At 29.9% G+C, this 16371-nt stretch overlaps 1 long non-coding RNA gene and 1 pseudogene across 1 annotated transcript; both read left to right on the top strand.

Moving 5' to 3' along the window:
• Window positions 1–8360: 8360 nt before the first annotated feature.
• Window positions 8361–10636, top strand: LOC146880910 (uncharacterized). The gene is made up of 4 exons (XR_014986253.1): window positions 8361–8426; window positions 8943–9056; window positions 9338–9388; window positions 10434–10636. It is a non-coding gene; the product is annotated as an uncharacterized LOC146880910 (long non-coding RNA).
• A 1677-nt stretch (window positions 10637–12313) lies between these two features.
• LOC146880911 (uncharacterized) lies at window positions 12314–14065 on the top strand (annotated as a pseudogene).
• The last annotated feature ends 2306 nt before the right edge of the window (window positions 14066–16371 follow it).

A 16371-nucleotide genomic window follows, 5' to 3' on the forward strand; every position in this document is an offset into this window, starting at 1 on the left:
CAAATTGAAATAAATATACAAAATAATTTGCAGAAAATATTTATACACAATCTTGAAAGTTTGAAACAAATAAAGAATGTTTAGAATGTAAAAAAAAGTTTACTTACTCGAAATGTCTTACCTTTGCAAAGTCCTGTTGAGAAGGTTGAAATATATATATATATATATATATATATATATATATATATATATATATATATATATTTATATTTATATTTATATTGGATGAAGAATTGTAAAATAATTGTTATCAAGAAGATATGATTGTTATGGCTACTGCAATCCAATAATATATAATATTGAACATTGAGATACATCAAAATGCAAGTATCTTATATACGCTGCTAAAAATGTGCATTTGATCGTTCATAGGAAAAACATTACATAGTATACAAAATCTCATTAGTTTATTAGGTTAGCATTAAGTCACTGCAACATATAATAATGAAATGTTTATTTATATTTATTAAGTTTTAATTCATTAAATAATTTATTAATATTATTATGACAAATACTTTTTTTTATAAGTTATGCTAAATGATATTTGTTTAATTTTGTTTAATCTCTTTTACTGAAACAAGTTTATATACATTTCATACTTAAGTTATTTGTTGCAGTAAACTAAATGCTACCTTGATAAGTTTTTCTACACTATGTATTGTTCTTCCTGTGAAAGATCGAATATCCACTTAATTAGCAGCATATTTTTTTAGATATAATATTCATTATATACACAATACATATATTAATCAGATAATTTTAAATTTAATTATGTAAAAAATTTATAATCACTTTGAATCCAAACATATAACTAATGGCTTATGCTCATAGTTTTATAAAATATATTATGAAAGGATGAAACTTTAAGTATTATATTGATTATAATAGATTTTCATCCTTTCACACTCGGATTTCAAATACTACAAAAACAATCCATTACTTAGATATTCAGATTCAATTAATTATCAAACCTTACATGTTTAAATTTGAATCGTAATAAAATCTACTCATTGAAAAAAATAATTAAAAAGAACAGTTGTACTAAAAAAAAATTGAAACAAATGGACAATATTAGGCAAGAATTTGCAGAAGATTTATGTGCTTTGTGTGCACAATCGTTCAAGATGGTGAATGAAAGAATGTGAGTGAGAGAACAAATTATTATATACATTTTTGCAGCCTCTCAACACAACAAATAGAATATTGAGAAAACAGAAGAACATAATATATTTTTAAATAAAGTTTTTCACACATACATTGGTAAAACAGTGTTAATGAAAGTGTTTACTTAAATGAGAGTGAAAAAAAAACAAAACAAAACAAAGGAGACAAAGGAGGCACCGAGTGTGTGATCTTTCAGCAATTTAGGTCTAACATATATATACACAAATATTGGGACCGGGTGGTTGGAAAATTTATTGTTATTTAATTATTTTTATATAAAAATACTTGTAAGTTAATCTTTAAAAGAATTATGAAATAATACTTTTTAAATTATGCATAAATATATTTACAAATTTATAAATGTCAAAAATTAGTATAAAATAAATTTTATTCAATTAAAAATTATCACGTTAGTCAAATAAAGATTCTTAATAAATTTAATATTATTGATATATGAAATAATTTATTGTTAATTAACTTTTTATGTGAAATAATATTGTAAGCTAATCTTTAAAAATAAAAATAGACTACAGAGTAATAATTTTACCTCAGTTATATTTCATATCCAGTTATATATTAATTTAGCCCTTTTAGTTAAATTGTAGAGTAATTACAAAAAATAATGATAAATACTGTGGGACATTATAAAAAAACATTAACATCTACTAAATATTATTGACCTCTGAAAATCAGCTTTCAGTAGTACGAATTTAGCCTAAAATAATTCATTAATAATTTCTAACTTTATTTTTAAGTTAAACAGTTTAGAGTAGGGTGAGCCAATTAATAATAGCATTTTATTAAATTTTCTTAATTTTGAGTAGATTAAAAATATGTTAAATAATTTCTTTTGTATATTAATTTAATCTGAGTAAGTTTATCCACATTAACATATTAATTTAAACGAAGGAAATGAAAAAGAAATGTGACAGAAAATATATATGAATAAAAAAATAAATATGTAAAGATTTATATAAAAAATAAAACAAAAAATTATCTTTTAAAATTGGAATTTTTATTAAAAATAATTTATAATTTGTATTTATTATCATAAATACATATCAAATTACAGTTTGAATATAAGAATTTTAGTTTCACTCGTTTTATTTAAATTTCATTAATAATAAATATGATTACATATTTCAATTTTAATAATTATCACATAGCTTTATTAAAAAAGTTATACTTACTTACATGATATATTATTTAATATAATAATTTCATATACAAATATATTTTCATATTTCAAGGCACCACGATATAATGTCTGCTCTATGTTCAACCAACTATAAAAATTAACTAAATGATAATATCCGGGGACGATCCTCCAAAATTTTTTAAATTTTTCTAAATTTATATATTGAATTTTTAAAATTTTGAAATTATATATTAAAAAACTAATGAAAATTAAATTAAGTATTTTTTCTTTGTATGAAATATAATGTTAATAAATAATAAAATATAAAATTATATATTATGAAAAATAACAATAGTTATAGGATATTCTTTTATTCACTTTCTTTCACATTGTTTTTAGTTTTTTTACATATTATATTATACTTATCTTTGAGTCTCACCTATTTTTTTTATCTTTTTGGTTTAGAAAAAAAAATAAATACAAATTCATTATTTTCTTTCAGATTTTATGTTTTTTTTTCAATCTTGAAGAATAAAAATTTCTCACTCTTATGTTTAATTTTTATTAATATAAAAAAGTAATGTACTATGTATATAGAGATGTCAACATACACTTGGCCCAAGGAGAAGTCGAAATGTACTTGACCCAACCCAATGCACATGCAGAATAGGCATTGCCAGCGAAAACGGGAAAGTGGGATGAACTCGGCCATTTTTTCATGGAAAAGTTAAAATGGATGGTGTGATGATGGGCTGGTGTAAGAAGTGGCTGGGAACATCTCATCCCAGGGAGGCCAAATAATTCTCGACCCATTAGGCCGAATACAACTTGACTTAGTTAAGGGTAGGCCAAATCTTGACCAGTGCAAGAACATACAACGTAATCTCAAGCGGAATATGGATTTGGACAGTTACAAGAAAATGTTCATGGGATTTATTATTATTTATGAAAGAAGGAAAATGGTTGTAAAAGCAATGAAGTCAGGATCAAAATTAGGTAATATAAAATTAGTTATAGTATTTGAAGGTAAGGACAACTAACTCAACCCAGATTGAATACACACGCTCTATTAAGTGTTATTAACTTGGGTGTCGGAGTGCCTGCAGGTACTCCACCTCCAAGAATGCAATTCGAAAGTTACTCAGATGTGAGTTCAAGAAGTAGAGCCAAATGATATAAGACTCTTGAGACAGTTTGGTTTCGTACAAGAACAATTATATCATAATTTTTTTTTTTGTGGTAATTATATCTTTGAATTTTCAATTAGATTATGATAAACTATTTTTGAATTTTAAATTAAGAAAAAAGATTGATGAAAAATAAAAGAATATATTTTTTTAATAATAAAAGGGAAATTACCCATACAGATGAAAACAAAATAAATTCAACTTTTTTACAAAATCTAAAACATCATACTAATAATTTAATATTAGAGGAGTGATTTCTTAACGTCGAAAACATTACAAGGATTTGATATTAAAGGTGATACAGGAAAACTTCATTGGATATGAGATAACTTTATAAATTCTAAATGTATTATTTTAACTCCTAAACATTAATAAGTATTTGTTTTTATCTATACCAATTGTAAATAATATATAACTTTTATTAACGACAAGTATAATAAACTCTTTTATTATATATCGTTTTTATCACAATCAAAAAATTTCACATCACTTTAGATATTAAAGTTTGAGGTGATTTAAATATCTTTTAATCCCATCTTTAAGGTATTTTGTAAAGATATGATAAAATTTCATAATCCAAAATAGATAATATCTCGAATGAAAGACAATAATTCTATCAACTTACTTGGAAACGGAACATTATAATATTGTATTCAATTTATTTATTTATTTTAAAAAATCATATACACTAATTATTTATTTCTAAAATTATTAAATAAATACAAATTTTGCAGTCTAAACTATATTTTTGAATAATGTATTATGAATTGTGTTATCCAAATATACTTATAAATAATCTATTTTAGATTGTGTAATTAAAAAAAAACATTTCTAAATTTCAGGATACACAATCCAAAATGTTAAACATTAGAAATAAATAATACTGGATTATATAATCTTATATGTAACACAAATTTTTAGGTTACTGAGCGAGAATGTAATACAAAATTAAGTTATTTTTCGTTTCATATTAGTCCATAAAAAAAAATATGTTTGCAATGATTTTTTTTAACTAGAAGTGTTTTATAATCCGGAAAGTATATATAAACATGATGGAGTAGAGTAGAAGGAAAAACTAATAAAAATGAACAGTTTCAAAAGCATCTCACTTGAATAATGGAGGTGTAAGAAGAAACTATGGAGTGGAACATGATTTTACCTAATATATATATATATATATATATATATATATATATATATATATAAATACATGAGTTTAGTATGATATCATAACTTTTCGTGTACAAAAATTGTTATATCTCTATCCACTTGTATAGAACTACTTAATATATTTTTACCTTTTACAGATCTCTAGCCTTTAACAATGTATACTATTAAGATTATTCTAAAAAATCATTGTTATATATGTTATAAATATAAGTGTAAAAATAACTCCCACAATGTATAAAAATGAACAAATAGAACGTTATATAAGAATAAGGATTAATAAATTAATTATTTTAAGATTTTAAATTGAAGATGGTGTCAATCCCTTATGTAATGCGGCTTAAGTTTCATTGATCCGGAGAAATCTTTCCTTCTATACACTTAACAATATAAGTCTTTAAGTTAACATATAAAAAAAAAGCAATACTCTGCATAACTTTGTCTATAAATAAAATATTCTTAATGTAATTGAATAAAACACATAAATTTCCACCCTTAGCTACACTTTGAATAGCATACCTATATACCCAATGTTGAAATGAAATATGTGTCCACCGGCTTATAAATTTCATTTCATTAATTGATCAATGTCGTTGTATCCCTTTAATACAATCAATTGGACACATACACAAATTAGAATATGTAAAGTTTGCTCTAAATATCATATTTATTATAAATGTTCATACTTTCAATTCGGCTAATCAAAAAAATTTCTCATCATCCACTTTGGTATCTTACATTAGAAAATAAAATACATAAGATTGTTATTTGTTCAGAAACTATATGTACTATTTTCCAAGCGAACTGTAAATCACTTGAGATAGTCTTTATTTTCCATATTAGATTGAAAAAAGGATCCCACCATAATTACCTTGCAAAATTTTATAAATTGATTTAAGAGTTTAGTTTTGAAATTCATCTCCCTTATACACACACTCTTGTCCTCTAGGTTCTTTTATGTAATAATTTTGTCATAAAGATATTGATATGAGATAATTTCTGTTTCGGGTGTAGGGACCAAACACCTACTAATACCACTCAAATTTTACTCTTTTCCCTTTGATACTTACTCTCCAAGTAATCTGCTGAGACTTCCACTCCACGCGATCTCCTTCCTTGTCCGATCGGTTGAACAGACGATCAATGTACCTGTCTAAAAGGCTTTAATGCTTAAGTCAGTTGAGGGACCGATCGGTCGATAATCGTAACTGTTGTAATAAATGCGAAATTAAGATCCTCGCCAACCTACCTTTGGGCCCTATTTATAGTTTCCGGTGTGGGCCTATGATTAGGGCTCCTTAATCACGACCCAATGATCCCTTAATTGTGATTACTGACTTGTTTAATTTTAATTGACTTGTTTAATTTTAATTAATCCGGCTGATTGGTCCAGGTTTTCCGTTTGGCCGATCGACCGATGGTCGCTTGGCCAGGCGGGTCATCTTTTATGAGTTAGTAGCTTTAAACAATGAAACGTGTTTCATCTGTGTGGCCGATCGACCTATGGTCACTTTTATGGGCAAGTAGCTTTAAACACTAAAACGTGTTTCATCTGTGTGGCTGATCGACCGATGGTCCCTTTTATGGGTAAGCAACAATCAAATGTGTTTCATCCGTGTGGCCGCTCGACCGAGGGTGTGTTCAGTATACAAGCCCTCCCAGCCTTGTTCGATGAACCGGTGGGCCATGCAATGCTGATGGACCGATGGGCCATACAGTAGACAAGCCCTCACAACCTTGTTCGATGGACCAGTGGGCCATACAATGTCGATGGACCGACCATACAGTACAATTTCCATTGAACCAATCATGTCTCCACACACACTACTTTCCATTCCCATTTATTATTAAGTGATACTCCCATGTCTAACAACTTGGCGATTGGTATATGGCATCAACATGCTTTGGAGACTTGTAATTTTTATGCAAATTGAATTTCCAGAATGCATGCGTGTATCTTAGTTCAATGTATACAATATTCGCCGATAGTTTCTCTTATCGAAAGAAAAAAACGTTGAAGTGTGTGACATGATCCAATGAATTTACTGATACAACGTGTATTCAAAATGCATTTACTTTACTCAGGAAAAGTTCCATTTGAAGATGCAAGTAGTTTAAATTGTGAAACAGATTAACATGAACGCATTAATGCTAACAATTAAAGCATCTCTCAGTCAGAAGGAAGTGAATTACATTGGCCAAACTTTTCGTCAAGTCGTTTCAAATAATGCAGTCTGCATTGGAATTCGGTGACTGTCACTACCAATGCATGTCTTTGATCTGAGACAGTATCAGGAGTCCACCGATGATGCTACCAATTATCGTTTTCATCTGAGACGGTGTAAGGAATCCACCGATGCTGCCAATTAACGTTTTCACTTAAATAACATTTTATATTTCTTTTTCAACAATACATTGTGTCAATTATTTCCACGTCTAAAATTTCAATTTCAGAGAGAACCAAATTCTGAACACCGATCGACGCAGATTAATTGAAAAACCAGTCGAATTTCAATTTGTGAGGAATTGAATTTTGAGATCGGTTTTAATATTTTTCTTCTGTTTTTATTTAAAAATAAAGAATGAAGGAAGAATTTTAAGAAATTAATCAAACAAATAATTGGTTTGAAAAATAACTATGTAAAGAATATCTATCTAGAAAAATAAGTGTATAAAAATAATAATATAGATAAGAAAATATTTGAAAAAATAATTATATATATATATATATATATATATATATATATATATTTAAAATTATATATTTTTAAATAATTATGTAAAGAAAAAGAATAATTTATAAAAATAACTTTGTAAGTAATATAATTCCTTGTTTTTTAATCACTTATTTTTATTATAATATTTTTTTATTGAATTTGCATCTCAAAAGATGTTAGATAACATAAAAAAGAGAAGAGTACGAGAGGATTAAATCAAGATTCATGTAAAAGGCAATCAAATTAAGCAAATATAAATTCGGACATGTGAAGCATGTTTCTAAAAAGTCAACATAACAAGGTAGGGGTAGATTAGGAAATCAAAAGAACTCAACCCTAGTCAATATACATATTGGACAAACACTTCTTTTCTTTCTTAAATATGTGAATAATCCTTAATAGTATGTGCTTAATTTTGTCTAAACATCTTTCATCTGTTTCCAATGTCTTGAAGAACAATGTTGTATTTTTACAAAAGCCTTTGCTACTAAAATATTGTATTCAAAGAGTTTAATAGTACATATTCAACATCTTGTCAGGGTACTATCGTAAAAAAGATAACATTTTCCTACAATTCTTCATGTCTGAATTTTTCAACAATTGATCATTTATGAAATGTCAGATTAGCTGCTTTAAGCAAACAAGGTTTATTATAAGTGTCATAATTTGTTAGGTACTGTAAACTTACTCTATAGTTTAATGATGTATTAGAAGGGAATTAAGACTTACAACTTATCATTTGCAATATATGAAAATTTGTTTATGCATATCTAATTTAAAAAAGAAAAAAACATTATAAACACTAAAAAATATTTTAATAGTAGTTTAGATTTCATATATATTTTCACACTTCAAGAAATTGAATTACGGATAATGTTTAATAAAAATAATTAAATAATGATAAAATTTTTACGACCACATCCTCGTATTCGGCTATATATATATATGTTTAACCTAAAATGTTCACACACATCAGCTTCTCCTGTAGTCTTTCCTTTCTATATGTCATCGTATTCTCAAAATTGCTGTCGCCGGAAGTTGCTTTCTGACACAGTAAGTTTTCATAGGTTTTCACAATTACTTCATAGTTGGTGGTTATTTATATATATCTGTTCGAAAAATCTGGTTTATGGTTCATCTTGTAGGTGGTTATATATATATATATATATATATATATATATATATATATATATATATATATATATATATATATATATATGTATATGTTCGAAAAATCTGGTTTATGGTTCATCTTATAATGTATATTCTGAATATATTTTTACATATTACAACTGCTTATGATTTTTCTTTTTTCATTTCCCGATAATTGTTTATTTTCACGAACTTCTTTTGATATATATATATATATATATATATATATATATATATACTAAAAACACTTTGTTTATTCATATGATAAAAAAAAGTAAAATAGTTTATCTATCTCAGAAATTTAATACTTAAATTATTAGACTTTATACAACAAGAAAACTGCGTGGCAGAGAGATGTTATTCACAACTAATATTTTCTATTATTTCATCTTCTAAACCATTTGATTTTGCAAACAGGTAAGAAGAGATCCAAGAAATGTTATTTCAATGCATAAAAAATCAAGGTATGCTGCTGTAAATCAAATGAACGATTCCATCTCTTTCACAGCAAAAACATTACGGTACCACCAGGTTAGCATATAAAAACTACTGCAACACATAAATGTTGTGTTTTAGAGCATGCAATGCAACATTGTGTACAGTCACAAAAATAATTAATTAAATTAGTTAAATAAAATTAGAAAAAATATTTTGTGTTGGTTAGTTATCAGCAAATTCTACCAATAATACCTAAAATAATATAGGACAATAATATTACAGACAAAGTCGTTACAAAAGATAATCAATATTTTGACATTGTTTTTTGTTTCTCTGCATTCATTTGACACTGTTATGTTATTATTATTTTTTAGAGGCAGGAAAATATGACGACAAGTTCAGTGAACTTGGTGGGTGAATGGTTGGTGAGTATCTTTGTTTGTTATTGTAAATATCAGCATTCATTCATTCATCTTTGTTTGTAATATTAATGCTAATTACTTCTCTACTTTTATAGAGTGATTCAATGTTAATAGAGTGATTATGAATTTTTATGTATTCTTTTTGTTTTCCGTTTCATTTCAACATGTAATCAGATAATTTTATGACTTTTATGTATTCTTTTATTATATTTTCAGTATGTCTTTTCTTTAATCTCAACATTTATTATGTTCAATGTTAATAATCATATTTCCTTTCATACTCTCTATTTTTGTTTTGCTGGGACGGAAATTTTAAACCTTTCTTTACTATTACCATAATATATTCACTATCGTTTAAGAGTATATGTGTAATAATGAGATTTTGAGCATCGTAAACATTATTCACCTTTCAAACATCATTATCTAATATAAAGATAAAAGTAAAATGTATGGTTGGAAAAAGAAAAGGAAAACTTTCTTTACTCTTAACAGTTACTGAATCTATCTTATCAGAAAACGTTGAAATGTGTGCCATATGGATATCCAATGAATTTACTGATACAACGTATTCAAAGTATGTATTAATGTAGCATTGAAATGCTGAAGTAGGTTACAGAATAAATTTGGATTTTATGATGAATTTTTTTTCTTTTCCTCTATTGTAATCTTAAAATACATTTATTATCATTAATTTTAATATTTTAAAATATATTAAAAAAATATTAAAAATATTAACACAATATATTTTTAATACTCAACAAAAGATAGTATCAAAAAAAAATTAATAGAAAATCTGGACTTAACTCTCATTTCGTTTCTCTAACATTGATGAAGAAAATATTAAAAGAAAGAACGTACAAGTTTCTTCTTCTCCATTCCAAGGTAAGCACCATGCAGTTCCTACCTCCTATTTCATCTTCTCTTCATTTTCTAATCTCTAACTTTCTTATCTTTGCTTTCATCTTTCAATCCCTCTGCATATTTTTTCTTTTATGAGCAAGAAATGTAGAACATAACTTTTTCTTAATCCATTTTATTTCCTAACTAGTTGAAGATCAATCCGGGAAATATCGAAGATTGAAGCTGTAAGATTTTCGAAGAAAAGGAACAAAGGAAGAAAGAGACATTTGCAAAACAGAGTAAAGAGCTTTTCTTTTAATCTTTAAATTTCTAATTACATTCCATTTTTTTAGAAAACTTTTTACAACCACACCAAAATCTTGTATAATATAGAATATTCTTTTACTACTATTTGGGAAATTCTATCAGAAGAAATATTTTGATTGCCTAATCAAGAACAAAAGTACGTTGAAAAAACTTAAAAAAAGAAACAAGATCACTTTCAGAATATGATTAGGAATATCGGTTGCAAAATATGTGTCATACACACTTATCGAGGAAAACTAAATATATTAATTAAAACATAAGGTATCTACCATATAAAGTTGTAGTAGTTGTTCATCATATATACTAGATTTTCAGGCTTTTTTTATTTCAGGATTCCTTTAATGTTGAAATTGTAAAGATATTCGATTACTTTTTCTTTTTTACTATAGAGATGAATTGTCAAAATAAAAGACGACATTATAAGTGAAGTTGTTTTATATCTTATCGGTTTTTATTTTTATTTTTATTTTTTGAAAAACAAAGTTGTCCTATATTAAGATAATCTCAGTTCATGTACAAAGTGAAGTCGTCAGAAAATATAATGACTTCACTTTTCAATTTTTTTACTTAATTAAATACAAATTACAAAAAAAATATACGATCTCAGCAACAAAACTTATAAAAAAAATTAAAACTACAATGTTTAAAAAAATAGAAAAAAAAACTTAAAGTGAAGTCGTCATGTGTCTTCACAACTTCACTTTTTCCATGAACTGAACCGTCCTCATACAAGACGACTTTAATTTTAAAAAAAATCTAGTAGGATATATGACGACTTCACCTATAATATTATCTTGTATCCGACGACTTGTCCTTATATGAAAAAAAAAAAAAGACAAAGACCCGTTTTTAAGAATTTGGATTCAAAGAGATCATGAAATAAAAAAAACGCAGATTTTCACCTTTTAAACATCACTATCTAAGACAAAAAAAAAATAATGAGTGATGAAAAAAAAGATAAACTTCTTTGAATTATAATATTAAAACTCATTGTCTCAAACACTTGCTTCCTATGCACTTGAAAATTAGTTTGATTGGTACAATGTTGATAATATCTGCATATGATAGATACGTGAGCTTATACTTTTGAATTATCTAACGTTGTATACATAAATGTCAAATTGGATATTCAGATTCAACAATGCATGCTTCTGTCTTATATACAAATTTACCCTTTTAAACTCTTAATTTAGTGTTAAAACTTTAGTTTATTGTTTTCTGAAAACACATTCATAATAAAGAACATCTTCATTCATAATGAAATTCTTCATTGTGTTGTTCATATCTAAATAATTTAGTTTCAATAATGAATGCAATACTCTAAATAACTGTATACTAACATCCTATTGAGCTCAAAGTTCAAAAATGAAATTTTATATAAAAAAAAAATACTAACTTGTAACATTTTCTACTAATAAACGCTCCATCTCTCCTTTGCCTGATGCTATTACAAACCCCGGTTCGTTTAGTTATTGCTAACTGTCAGCACTTCTCTTTTTAGGCTTTCTTGGCTTCCTGGCTTTGGAGTGTATATATATTTAAGTTCTCTCCCTCTTTCTCAAGACACATACTTTTCATTCTTGCTTCTGTTTTTCCCTTTTACATCTTCTTGTAATCACTTTTATCAATATAGCAATACAAAGTTTCTTTTTCTTTTCTCTAGTACAAACTCTGTTATGGTATCATTAGCCTGCAAATCCTTTTAAACTTTTTTTTCTTGATCCTTTCTTGTTTTTCCTTCTTTCCTTCTTGCCTCTCCTCATGGCTGACGCATCCAAAGATCAGCAAGCCCAATCACCACACAGTTACATATATCTGTACCCCAATGAGAATCTCGCCACTGCCTTAGTTTCTCCTGTTCTTGATGTTTCCAACTACCATTCTTGGAGCCACAGTATGCTCACTGCCCTCAGCGCCAAAGACAAGATAGAGTTTGTTCTTGGAACTGTTATTCAGCCTAACAAAATTGATTCTTCTTTTGCATCTTGGTACCACTGTAATAGCATGGTTGTGTCATGGCTCGTCCATTCAGTTTCTCCTTCCATTCGACAGAGTATTCTTTGGATGGACCTCGCCTCTGCCATTTGGTCTGATCTGCACAATCATTTTTCCCAAGGTGACCGTTCCTGAATCTCGGATCTCCAAATGCAAGCCAATACTCTTCATCAAGGGGATCTTTGTGTTTCTGATTATTTCACCAAACTCAGAATTTTGTGGGATGAATTAGAAAGTTTTCAACCTGACCCTATATGCACCTGCAAACCTAAGTGTTCTTGCCCTCTTTCTTCCATCTTGAATCAAAGAAAGCTTGAAGATCAGTCGATGCAGTTCCTCCGCGATCTTAACGATCAATTCACCAACATCAAGTCTCACATGCTTCTTTTGGATCCAATGCCCGATGTCACCAAAATTTTTTCTTTTGTTCTACAGCAAGAACGTCAACTTGTTGCTGCTCATCCTTCTATCAGCAATCGTGACACCCTTGCACCATCATCTTCGGGCAACTCCAATTCTTCTTCCACTCACGCTCTTGCTGCATCATCTACTCTAGTCTGCACCTTTTGTCACAAATCTGGACACACAAAAGCTGTTTGTTACCGCAAGCATGGATTTCCTAGTCAAGACAACAAAAACAGTAAACCTCAATTAACACGCAAACTATGCACCTTTTGCAACAAATCTGGTCACACTATTAAAGTTTGCTTCAAGAAGCATGGTTACCCTCCTGGATACAAGTTTCCCAATGGTCGTCAACCTCACATCAACAATGTCTCCACCCAAGACGATGCCCCAACTGCGACAGACCAGTCTGATAAAGATCATATTCGTTTAACACCACAACAATACCAGATTTTAGCAGACCTATTCAAGAATGCTTCCAACACCAATACTGTTGTTCACGCTAACCAAATTGGTGCTGCTACCTCTAACCAATCTAATACTGGTAATATTCCTTCAAAACCTCACCCTCTCCATTCCAATCACACTTGGATTGTTGATTCTAGCGCCACAGATCACATTTGTGTTTCCCTGCACTATTTCTCTTCTTTCAAAGGAATCACACCTGTTATTATTAGCCTTCCAAATGGTTGTTCGGTCCATGCTCATTATAGTGGCACTGTTACTTTCTCTGAAAAATTTCAACTCTACAATGTCTTATATGTTCCTTCCTTTTGTTTTAATCTCATATTTGTTTCCAAACTACTTTCTTCTCTTCATCATACCCTCACATTTACCTCTTCTAGTTGTGATATACAGGATCTAACAACCAACGAGAGGATTGGTTCAGTTAACCTTCACGACGACCTATATCTTCTTCGCTCACAAGATTTTCTCCATAATTCCTCTTTCTGTTCTGTCACCATTCCCTCTTCTTGGCATTCCCGCTTAGGCCATCCATCTAATGACAGATTGACTTTACTACAAAAGAAATATTCCTATATTAGCACTGACAAAAACTATGTGTGTGATGCTTGCCACAAGGCTAAACATAAGAAACTCCCCTTTATGTAACATCTCAGTTGGATATTACTAATTTAAGTAATAAAAATTAAGAAATATGATGAAAACCTCATTTATTATACTTCGCTTCCCAAAACGTGGGAAATTTTAAAACATTTATTAATCGGAAGTTATCCAAAAATCCATAATTTATTAAAATCCAATACAATATCCAAATTCACAAATCAGTAAAACTGTTTACAAGGTTCATAAAAACAATAATGATAAAATTCTAGTAAAAGCTTTTCCCAGCTAAACCTCTCTCCGATGCTATGCCTCATCAGCACCACCTGCAACATCATCTGCTCCCGTGTAACGCATTACAAGATCATCGCCAAACACAAGCAGATAGGGTGAGTTCATAAATAGATAACATATAAGTTAATAAGAAAATCAAGATACACCCATCTATTTTATTCTAGTTAATTCTTGGCCAAGACCTTAATCCCCAAGGCTTTTCAACCTTCACAACACACAAAATAGTTAGTCTCAGATTCAGGGTTTATGATGCTCACACGAACCTTCCTGCTCGTGGTCCTGCCTCTACGAACCTCCCCGCTCGTAGTCCTGCTCTACGAACATCCCCGCTCGTAGTCCTGCTCTACGGACCTACCCGCCCATAGTCCAACACATGTGATCCACCAGTTACGTACCTCCCCGCACGCAGCATCTCTCAAGTGTGAGTACGGAACATACGAACCTACCTCGCTCATATCCCCACACGAGAGTAACAGGATATGAACCTCCCCGCTCATATCATCATGTGTTCACCACTATCCCTGAACCTACCCGCTCATGGCACAGCATCTCCTGATCCAAGTCTCCTATCACATCATGATAACGAAACAAGAAAAGCACACTATGCTACAGAAGGTACATACTCAAGTTGGTCTTAGGGATTCCAATGCTTCCACGAACCTGCCCGCTCGTGGTCCAACTCTACGAACCTCCCCGCTTGCAGCATCTCTCAAGTGTGAGCACGGAACATATGAACCTCCCCGCTCGTATCCCCACATGAGAGTATCAAGATATGAACATCTCCGCTCATATCATCACGTGTTCATCACTAGTCATGAACCTACCCGCTCATGACAACATCAAGCATATCCCAGACCAGGACCAACACAACAAGTCATGCAAAACATATCACCATGCACCCTGCCACTACACCATCGCCTAACGCAGCCTAAGAACCGCTAGGCGAAATGGCAGTACAGACCGCCTGGCGATTCCACCTAATCGTCGGGTGCCACAACTCACAAGACATCCTTGTTTCCTACTATCGCCTGGCGGTCCAATCTACATCGTCAGGCGCCACACCAGTAATGTGATACTACTAGTTTTAGGTACTCTAATTCATTTTCTACCATTCACCCATTCAATTCTCAAACATCCAGAAATCAACATACACATTCATATATTCCAAATTACAACATCATAACACATATGCATCTTTCAATTATAAGCACACATTCCTCTCTTTTATAATTCATATGTACTTACCTCTTAAATCAATTCCAACACACTTTATTTTCCCCTTCTCATTTTCCCAACCCTTTGCATGCTTACAATTCACATACCTCACATAAGACACAATCAAAGCTATATACTTATTTCGCATGCCCTCACAATTTCCATTACATTTAAGGTATGATTATCATGTTCCCATACTTCCCCAAAACCCGTCATGATCATGCAACACTCGGTCATAGTGATATCATCAATAGTGGCCTTTTTCACACACTTATAACATCATACATTCGAGCTAACATATATAAGTTCATATATTCCACATGTCTTAGCAAGCACTACCAAAAACATACTCATCAATCACACAACTATATATTTATATATATACATTCACCAATCAAGGCCATACAAGCACTTGAGAACACTTAATCATCCATTAATAATCATATTATTAGGTTATTAAAACAACCAATCATGAGTGATGTATATATCTAGCTACAGACGTATAATTCAAATCTTCACTGTTCAAAGTGAAGAGCAACATGTCATGAATCTCCTATCAAATTTTCACCTAAATCGGACGGTTAACAAATCGGGAAACGCAATTTTACGAAAACTGCGCAAACTAGAAAAATATGTGGCGCTAGAGATGACAAATAAACCCGTCCCCGTGGGTATTGCCCGAACCCGTCCCCGTTTTGACGGGGAATCCCCGAATTGACTGGGTATGGGTATGGGTATGGGGAATTCCCGATTTTTTCAATTGGGTATGGGGATGGGGATGGGGATGAATATATCCCCGCCATAATACCCGTCCCCGCCATATTTCGATCATCGTTTAAATTATT

This window comes from Vigna unguiculata, chromosome 11, assembly GCF_037176805.1.
Source record: "Vigna unguiculata cultivar grain cowpea cultivar isolate G323 ecotype 2 chromosome 11, ASM3717680v1, whole genome shotgun sequence".
NCBI classification, from domain to species: domain Eukaryota; kingdom Viridiplantae; phylum Streptophyta; class Magnoliopsida; order Fabales; family Fabaceae; genus Vigna; species Vigna unguiculata.